Below are 9,820 nucleotides of genomic sequence, written 5' to 3'. Positions count from 1 at the left end.
CAGTTCTTCAAAGGGGGAGTTTCAGGGTGCTTTTTAACAGTCCTGCGCACAGTGCAGTAACTATTGTTATAAACAATGAAATGGGCCTATTACTCTGCATGCCAAAAGCAAGGAAGTACATCATAAGAGCACTTGTGGTTACTTTTTCATACCTTATAGCAGCCTTTCCTAACCTGGTGTCCTCCGGATGTGAAGGACTACAGCTCCTATCACTCCCAGCTAACATGGAGAGCACTGGGTTGGGGAAGGCTCCCTTACATAGAATGACTGTCTCTGGCAATGTCACCAATGCAGGTCAAAGGGCCACTTTTTTGAAGGAAAGGGTTTTGTGCCTTGGTCATGCATAGTTAGAAGATGGTAGGGTGGGAAAGCCCTCTGCATGAGACCTTGCAGGGTTGCTGGCAGTTGAAGTCAAATCAACGGTACTGAGTTAGCTTGTAAGGGGGTCCTACTCTCTAGAAAGGGCCACACTACATGTTGCGTATTTCTTTCCCCAGATGTTTTCATTTAAATTAAAAAGTAAATTGGCCATCAAGCTGGAGGTGTATGGGGAGGTATGTGGAACTCATAATTCTCAGCTTTATCCCAAACCAGGTACACACACACACACACACACACAGGTTCTTCTCTGTCTCAGAACATTATCTTAGGGTGCAATCCTAAGCAGGTTTAGATAGAAAAAAGTCCTAGAATTCCCAGCATTTCCCAGCCAGCATAGCATAGCTGGATAGGGACCACTAGGTGTTGTAGGACATTTTTCTTTCTAAACATGCATAGGATTGTACCCTCAGTCTGATGGCAGTGACAACACCTGCAACACTAGCAGTAAAGAGGAAGATGCAGCATACCCTTCCCCAACCTGGCACCCTCCAGATGTGCTGGACTGCAACTCCCATCATTCCCAGCCAGGATTAAAAAGAGAAACAAAATACAAAAACAAAACTAAGTAATGATGCAAGGAATGAGGAATGAAATGTGTGATTTGAGCAAAATGAAAGAAGTATTTAAAAACAAGTAGAATAAAACATTTTTAGAGAAAAAATGATCTTGCACATCCCTCTTTGCTACTGATCAGAAGCCCCTCCATCTTGTTTGGATGAAGTCGCAGCTTGCTAGCCCATACCCATCAGTCACCATTCAGGATCTCTACTGCCTTGCTGAAATCTGATGGGAAGGAGAGAAGGAGTTCAGTGTTATCAGCATATCTAAATCTCTGGATAACTATGGACACTGTGTTGGTGGTTTTTTTAGTAGATAAGGTGGTGTGTAAATATTCATAACAAACAAACAAATAAACTTCACTGGCAGTTTCATGTCCATATTAAACAGCTTAGCAGGAAAGTATTGAACCCTAAGGGATGCCATTCTGCCAGGTAGAGGGAGGGAGAGCAAGGCCAGTGCATCAGCCTAGCTGAAAAGCCAGCTCCATCAATTGCCTCCATCAACATTCGCCTGGCAAGAACCATTCCATCAGTTTGCAGTGGTGGAAGAGAAGCAGGGCCACTCCATCAGGCTCCTGCCCTGGGCCATCCCTAGGATCAATAGTATCCTGAGTGAGAAACACCTTCAGCACACACTCCCATCAGCAGCCATAGATTCCCACCACCAAGAAGGTGCCCTGAACGGAAGGGCTGCAAGCAATTTTACCCACGTGTTTTGTAAATTGGCAACAACCTGATTCCACACATATTTACATGGAAATAAATCTCACAGAACTCAGTGGAGATCTGCTCCAGAATCATACATTTCTTTTGGTTTGGACCTAAAACCCTGTGTCTGTCACTAGGTTTTTCTCTCTGTTTTGAAGTTGATTGCTTTTCATCAGCAATACACTTCTTGAAAATGTATGTTGACATATTAACATTTTTCTGATCTCCCCTTGCCTTCTACAGACATGGTTTGGTGGGTACCTTCTCTGCCTTCTCTTGATTAATCTTTACTTTAAAAAAAAAAAAAAAGTGAGTGTTTCAGCAAGTTGCTTCTTGCACCAAACCCACACCTAATTCCAGAATCGGTTAACTGGCCATCATATTATAATTAATGGTCTAGGCAGAGCTAAAATGTCCTTCAGATTCTTTTTTTTTTAAGAAAAAAAGTTGTAATAGAAATGAATGCAGCATCAGCAGTGCAGAAAACATGGTTAATTAGTTTGTGATAATACAGTGCAAAATGACAGATCCGACTGATGGTGTATAATTTTACTTCTCCAACTTTTCTCTAGATTGCCAAGAAACTAAAGCTTCCCAACTAGGTTAAGAATTACATATAATAAATGGGCTATTCTCTAGAGAAGTGTGCAGTAAGCAAAAATATGATTCATAACAGACTTAGTATAACTACACATAATGGGCAAGAACCAGTCCGCACATTTGATTCTCAAGAGGCTCCTAATCCCATACTGATCTTCTAAAATAGTGTTGGATTTGCTTTGTCAATTAAGGGTTTCCTGCATGTCTAGTGACTAGAAAAGTAGCATCACCTTGACTCACAACACTGAACGGGCCACCAAAATCAGTTTAGCTGGTCTTGGTGCCATAATAGATTGCAAGGGGCACACCCCACATTCACTCTTCACCTATGGCTGCTCTGGGTGAGCAAACTGTCATTGCATTGTTGCAGAGGGGAACAGAGAAAGAGGTTTCCACCCCCACCCCCACCCCAGACCCAGGAGGTTGGGTCTATTGCGCCCCCATCCTCCTCTTGGCATCTGCTGTGCCACGTAAGTGAGTCAGTGGCTCAACTTGTCCTTGACCAGTCTGTGCAATAAAATATTTCTCTCCCTGTCTCTCTTCTATGTTTCTTTCTCCCTCAATTCCTACTCCAGCTCTGCCCTGCTTTGCCCATCCGGTTGGGCTTCTTCTCTGTCTCTGTCTCCTGGTATCTCCCCAGGGGTTTAAGGCCTTCCTGGGTTTCCCTGTTCATCCGCAGTTCCTCCACTGATTTAACCTAGGGGTGCAAAACCTCAGGCTCATGGGTCAAATCTGGCCCTCCGGGAGTCCCCAGAAGGCCATACCCCTTCCCTTGGCTCCACTCCCTTTCCCCCAGCCACCATTTGCAGGATTCCCAGCTTTTGCACAGTTTTTCCCCCCACTCTGAAAGGTTGAAATGCCCTCCTAAAGCTTGGTAACGGACGGTAAGAGCTTTAAGTTAAAAGACACTGGTTGGTATTTTTTGAATTTCTGTCCCCGCCCCTTTGGTCTTTGGCCCCACCCACCAGTGGAATGCGGCCCCAAGAGCTTCTCCAAAATGGAATTCAGCCCTTGAGCTGAAAGCTTCAACACCCCTGCTTTAACCCTATCCTCTGCACAAGCTCGAGTTGTGCCACTGGTCCAAAGTCAGGATTTCAGAACAGTAGCGGTTTGATAAAGGGCTAGTTCACACATAGCCTGGGCAAGTACATCATACATGCAGTAGAGTGGGGGAGCAAGCCTGGGGTACATGTGCACCCTGCTCTTCCTTTCAAATAGACTAGGTTTGCATGATCAGAAGGAGGAAAGAAGCCACGCTTCTTCCCGTCATTTCCCTAATTACCTGTGATGCAATGCGGGTTATCGTGACAGCCAAATCCTGTGCAGTGTACAGCAGGGCTGGCTTCCGAACCACCCCACAACCCCTACAACAAGCCATTAGGCAAATGACGGGCATGTAAGCAGCACACGTGGGGTGGGGGAAGAAGCCACAGTTGCTTCTTTACCCCGCTGAGCGTGAGAACTCAGCCATAGCCTTCCATGTGGAAGGGGCGCTGTGCCTGCAAATACCTATACGAGTTAGAGACAGGTGCGAAATGTGTTTGGTTTGCGTTTTAATATGAACTGACCTAATTTGCACTTCCTCAACTAGTGGGTGAACTGGGACGCAATGATCCTTCAGCTTTTGCACTGCTCTGAATGCTGCAAGGCCATTCTCTGGTTTTAAAAAATGTGTACAAAAATGCATACATTAGGGGAAGCTGCATACAAAAAGGCATATATAAGGGAGAAATGTTTGCAAAAAATGTGCACATGACGGGAATTTGCTTTCAAAAATGTATACTATGGTGCCGCTGCCACCCCCACCAGGCCTTCCCTGGAGACTTCTGCCTGGCAGACCGCCAGTCCCTGCAGGACCAGGCCCCCAGGTACCGAGCCAGCTGTGCTGCTCCACCTGCCCTCCCTGGAGGGGCTACATAAGCTGGCTGGCTGAGGTGGCCTGGGAGAGCCAGGGCCTGCAGGAGAGGCCACACTACCACCAGGGAAGAGGCGCGCCTGCAGCTGCTGGGCCTGCGGTGGTGGCGGCGGCAGCTGCCGCCGCCACCACCACCACCACCACCACCACCACCTGGCCTTCCCTGTGGACTCCGGCCTGGCATTATTTTTAAGGGGATTTTTAATTGGTGTGTGTGTTTTTCCTGGGGGATTTTGTTGTGGTTTTAGGGGTGGGTAGCTGCCTGATAGGCGGGAGTGAGGGGGCATGTGTCCACCTGATGGAGGCAGTGGGGAGAGTGTTGGGGGCCAGAAGATACCGAGGCTGGGCGGCACGCGCTGGCGGAGCGCTAGGGGCAGGCCATGCCAGGTAAGGGGAACAAGGGAGAGATGTGTAGTATCTGCCTCCTATTCCGGGCCTGTCCAGAGCCAAAGGATGGTTGGGGGAGGCATGACCCCATCTTCTGGCCTTCGTTTGCTGCTCTGCAATGCCAGGTCTGTTACCCAGAAAACCTCCCTCATCCATGACATGATCCTGGATGAGGGTGCAGACCTGGCATGTATTACGGAGACCAGGCTGACCGAGGCTGCTGCTCCAACCCTTGCAGCCATGTGTCCAGCTGGATTTTCATATGCACAGCAGCCAAGGGCTGGGGATCGGGGAGGGGGAGTGGCTGTTATCTACCTAGAGTCCGTGGTCTTCACCAGGCCCCCTCTCCGGGAGACCAAGGTTGCTGAGTGCATGTACTGGAGGTTGGGCCCGAAGGGCAGTCTGGGGATTCTGCTCGTGTACCGTCCACCCCGCTGCACGACTGACTCCCTGGCCGAGGTGCTTGAGGTGGTCTCTGATGTGCGTGTACAGTCCCCTAACTTACTGGTGTTGGGGGACTTCAACGTACATTCGGAGGCCATCCTCACAGGAGCACCTCGGGACTTCATGGAGACCATGGCCTCCTGGGAGCTGCACCATATTCTAACTGGGCCCACCCATGTAGCCGGTCATGTACTAGACCTTGTGTTTGTTTCTGGAGAAGCGGGGAGTGATCTGGAAGTCAGGGGTATATCCACCACCCCCTTGTCATGGTCAGATCACTATCTGGTGACGTTGGACTTCTCGGTTCCACAACCCCTCCGCAGGGGTGGAGGACCCATTAAAATGGTCCGCCCCAGGCGTCTTATGGATCCAAATGGATTCCTGAACGTGCTTGGGGATTCTCTGGGGCATGCCAACGGCCACTCGGTCGAGACCCTGGTGGGTGGCTGGAATGCCGCAATCACTGGGGCATTAGATCGGGTGGCTCCGAAACGCCCTCTCCCCCTGAACAGGGCTCGGACTGCACCATGGTTCAATCCGCGGTTACGAGCTCTGAAACAGGAGGTGAGACGGCTAGAGCGCCGGTGGCGGAAGTCTCGCTCCAAAGACGATCAGACACGGGCTAGAGCTGTATCTTCAGCCTATCACGTGGCGGTGAAGGCAGCAAAAAAGGAATATTATGCTGCCTCCATCGCATCTGCAGAGTGCTGTCCCAGGAGGCTGTTCCAAGTGGTCCAGAGCCTGGTCGGTCCTGTGGCTCCGGAACCACTGGAGCATTCTAAGGCCTCCTGTGAGGCCTTGGCAAGGCACTTTGCAGATAAAATTGATCAGATTAGGTGAGTTACTCTGCACGCTGTGGATACAGTTAGTGAGCAAGAGGCGGCCTGTGGCAAACCGGTTTTGTGGGATCGGTTCCAGCTTCTTCCTCCTGATGAAGTGGACAAGGTGCTTTCATCGGTACGGCTGACCACCTGCTTACTTGATCCTTGCCCATCTTGGCTCATTATGAGCTGCAGGGAGAGACTGGGTGAGGGGATCAAGGCGGTGGTGAACGCCTCCCTTGAGGAGGGAGTGATGCCATCAGCCCTCAAGGAGGCAGTGATAAGACCGCTCTTAAAGAAGCCCTCCTTGGATCCTCAAGTTTTGAACAACTTTCGCCCAGTCTCAAATCTGCCATTTTTGGGCAAGGTGATTGAGCAGGTGGTGGCGGTGCAGTTGAAGGCACACTTGGAAGAAACTGATTATCTAGACCCATTTCAGTCGGGCTTCAGGCCTGGGCATGGGACAGAAACGGCCTTGGTCGCCTTGGTTGATGATATGAGGAGGGCTCTGGATAGGGGTGAATGCTCCTTCCTTGTTCTCCTCGACCTCTCAGTGGCTTTCGATACCGTTGACCATGGTATCCTCCTGGACCGCCTGGAGGGGTTGGGCATTGGGGACACCGTATTGCAGTGGTTCCGGTCCTTCCTCTCCGGCAGGTACAAGAGGGTAGCACTGAGAGAGGAGGTTTCAGACCTGTGGCCACTCACTTGTGGGGTGCCACAGGGTTCCATCCTCTCCCCGATGCTATTTAACATCTATGTGAAGCCGCTGGGGGCTATCATCAGGAAGTTTGGGGTGCAGTGTCATCAATATGCGGATGACACGCAGCTCTACCTCTCCTTCAGATCTTCACCAAGGTTGGCCGTAGAATCCCTGTCCAAATGTCTGGAGATGGTGAGTGGCTGGATGGGGAGGAATAGGCTGAAGCTGAACCCTAACAAGACCGAGGTACTTTTGGTGGGAGACAAGAGGAGGCTGGGGGATGTTGACCTGGTGTTGAATGGGGTACAGCTACCCTTGAAAGACCAGGTCTGCAGCCTGGGGGTCATTTTGGGCTCCCAGCTGTCCATGGAGGCTCAGGTGTCAGCTGTGAGCCGGACAGCGCTGTATCAACTCCATCCGATAAGGCGGCTGCGCCCCTTCCTTCCCGACCATCTGCTCCCATCGGTAGTACATGCCCTGGTCTCCTCTCGTTTAGACTACTGTAATGCGCTCTATGTGGGGTTACCCTTGAAGACGGTTCAGAAACTGCAGCTGGTACAGAACGTGGCGGCTCGCCTGATTAAAGGCAGCTGCCAACAAGATCACATCACTCCAGTGCTGAAGGAGTTGCACTGGTTACCAGTTGTTTTCCGGGCCAAATTCAAGGTGTTGGTTTTGACCTTTAAAACCCTATATGGTTCCAGCCCAGCCTATCTTAAGGAGCGCCTCCAGCAGCACCAGACAGGCCGCTTAACAAGATCAGCCTCGGATGGCCTTCTCTCTGTCCCATCAGCCAGGACAGCTAGACTGGTGGGGACGAGGGAGAGGGCCTTTTCTGTGGTGGCCCCCACTCTGTGGAACTCCCTCCCTAGGGAACTCCGCCATGCCCCCTCTTTAATGAGCTTCCGTTGTGCATTAAAAACGTTGTTGTTCAGGCAGGCATTTGGGGTGGGTTAGGGTATTTTAGAAAATGTTTTTATTGTAGAATTTTATTGTTTTAAACTGTTTTTATTGTATGTTGTACATCGCCCAGAGTGGCTGGGTGACCAGCCAGATGGGTGATTAATAAATTTAATAATAAATAATTAATTAATAAATAATATGAATTTTCATGTGGATTTTTTTTTTTTTAAGACTCAACTGACACAGCAACGGAACAGAGTTAACTTGTGCTTGAAAAAAATGTGACTGTTATGCAAAGCGAAACAGACAGATTCATCCATCCGTAATGTGACCAGGCCCCACTCATGTATCTGCCTGTTGTGAAAAGGGGGCTTATGCATCCCGTAAGTGGCTTCTACTAACAGAGACAATTCTGGAGATAAATTGGGTGCTTGCTTGCTTGCTTGCATTTATATCCCACCTTTTTTCCTCTTGCAAGGAACCCAAGGTAGCTTACGTTATCCTTCTCCTCCTCTCCATTTTATCCTCACAACAACAACCCTGTGAGGTGGGTTGGGCTGAGTGTCTGTGACTGGCCCAAAGTCACCCAGTGAGCTTCCATACCCGAGTGGGGACTAGAACCCGGATCTCCCGGCTCCCAGTCCAATGTTCTAGCCTCTACAAGCGAAAGGGCTGGATGTGCCCATTCTTGTCTGATTTCGGAAGCTAAGCAGGTCAGCCCTGGGTAGTATATGGATGGGAGACCACCTGGGAATCAGGCTTCCTGCACTGAGCAGGGGGTTGGACTCTATGGTCTTGTAGGCTCCTTCCCACCCTATGATTCTACAATCGTGCACCACACTGACATATGTATGACACTTACATATGTCAGGTGCAGCACACTGGAGTTAGGAAGGGTTGCCCTTTAGACACTGGGACTGGAGACAAATTACTTGCTTTTAGACAGTTGAAGATAGTAAGATAGAGGCACAGATGCTTACACGGAGGTGATTCATCCCATGGTCAAACTCTGGTTGAACAGGCCTGGAAGGGTTTTTGTAAGGCTTAGAAGACAACATGTTCCTCACAGGCAATGATAGTTCTTTGGTGCCACTTTCAGCCATCTTGAAAATTATTGTCTGTCTCCAGACTATGTCTGGCACAGCTACAAACAAGATATTGATTGAATGGCATAGAGTTACATCTTATAATATGTCTTCGGGGGTGGGTTTTTGCTTGCGCTTACGATCTGACGTCACTGTATTTGAATTCAGGAAGGAATACCTCCCCCAGGTCAGATGGGGCTGTGACCCAGGGCAGGGAGGGTGTGTGCCTTTGCCATGTAGGAACACATCAGTACCCGTTCCAGGTTTTGAGGGCCCTTGGGCAAGACACCCTCAACGGGGGCCCTCCCTCAGGGAGTCTACTTTCTCACCACCATTGTCAACAGCTCCTGCTGCTCTTTGTCATCTTTCCCATCATTGTTGCCACTTGCTTGCTTGACAGGCAGAGAGCCAGCAAGCAAGGAGGCCGTGGCATCTACTGGCCCTCCTCCTCACCACCAGCGTGGTCTGGGCCAGAGCGAGAGGCAGGTGAACAAGCAGGTTGCAACGGTGAAGGGGAGAAGCAAGTCCAGGGGGCTCTTGTCAGTGGGCCCTCGCTGTGGTGTGGGCCCTCGGCAGGTGCCCAACGATGCCTACCCTTGATGCTATACTATGAGCATCCCAGAGCTCACCCCAAAAGGGTCCAAGGCTTTGCAAGTGATCCAATCAAGTGGTCAAGAAGGCTTGAGGGCTTCCCGAGAGTTTGATGCCAAGGCTAGTGACAGCTCAAGAATGCCCAGCAAATGCCCATCTCCATCATTGCTCAAACCCCAGACTCATTTTCAGGGTGGAGCACAATGCAAAAGACATTAAACAGTCCTCTCAAACATTGTGATTTACTAATATTCTAGATGGGGGTGTGGCTTGTAGCTGGATGATTCTGACTCTACACATAGGTTAGAATAGACCCCTTCGCTGTGATTCTCGATAAATACAACATAGAAGTACAAGATAAAAAACATGAAACTAACATGTAGCACCAACACAGCTCAAGAACTGTATTTGCCTTTCTTCTTATATTCATTTGGAAAACTTCTACCTGCCATTTACTCAATATTCCTACTGATTTTTCAAACCATTGCCTTACCATTATTGTTCTTAAAGCAATTCTGTGAAACTCTAACAAATGCAATAGGCTTAAAAAAATTCTTACCTCTATTTATCATTTATGACAAAAAAATTAAAAATGATTTTGCGATTATCCTGTAGCTTGTGTTTTTCCTCCCTCTGGTGTCAGTGTTAGGAAGTACAGCTACCAAACCAATTGTAAAGGATTTGACTGCTGCTTCTTTGTTATTGACAATTCTAGTACACAA

The sequence above is a fragment of the Heloderma suspectum genome, chromosome 2 (genome assembly GCF_057233095.1).
Source record: "Heloderma suspectum isolate Gila_16-S chromosome 2, 16-S_ref, whole genome shotgun sequence".
In the NCBI taxonomy this organism is placed as follows: Eukaryota; Metazoa; Chordata; class Lepidosauria; order Squamata; family Helodermatidae; genus Heloderma; species Heloderma suspectum.
Note: the sequence above shows the minus strand (reverse complement) of the source record.